The sequence below is a fragment of the Macadamia integrifolia genome, chromosome 13 (assembly GCF_013358625.1).
Source record: "Macadamia integrifolia cultivar HAES 741 chromosome 13, SCU_Mint_v3, whole genome shotgun sequence".
Lineage (NCBI taxonomy): Eukaryota > Viridiplantae > Streptophyta > Magnoliopsida > Proteales > Proteaceae > Macadamia > Macadamia integrifolia.
The window spans coordinates 27,252,674-27,252,916 of NC_056569.1; the positions used below are offsets into that span (position 1 = coordinate 27,252,674).

At 38.3% G+C, this 243-nt stretch overlaps 1 protein-coding gene across 2 annotated transcripts in view; it reads right to left on the minus strand.

Annotated features, from left to right (window-relative positions):
- LOC122059501 (G-type lectin S-receptor-like serine/threonine-protein kinase LECRK2) overlaps positions 1–243 on the minus strand; it is a 2,867-nt gene continuing 2,624 nt past the window's right edge. The window contains exon 2 of one of the 2 annotated variants that reach the window (XM_042622297.1): positions 1–243. The gene's annotated coding sequence lies outside the window, so the exon portion shown is untranslated. The other variant, XM_042622298.1, reaches the window with a different exon arrangement.

Consider the following 243-nt stretch of genomic DNA (forward strand, 5'->3'; position numbering starts at 1 on the left):
TAACAAGCATGGTATCCCACATTGTTAATATATGACCATAACTGAATTTAAATATAAGACATACAGTTTTATAATGTCCTCCTCCTCAAGCAACTAAATTACCTACACCAAAAAAAAAAGACTTTCTTTGTACTAGGCCATAATTTGGTAGTGTTGTAAGCAGATTTGGAGTGGCTCTACCAATGCTGTGAATGAATGGACACATTAGTGAGAGAGAGAGAGAGAGAGAGAGAGGGGGGGGGG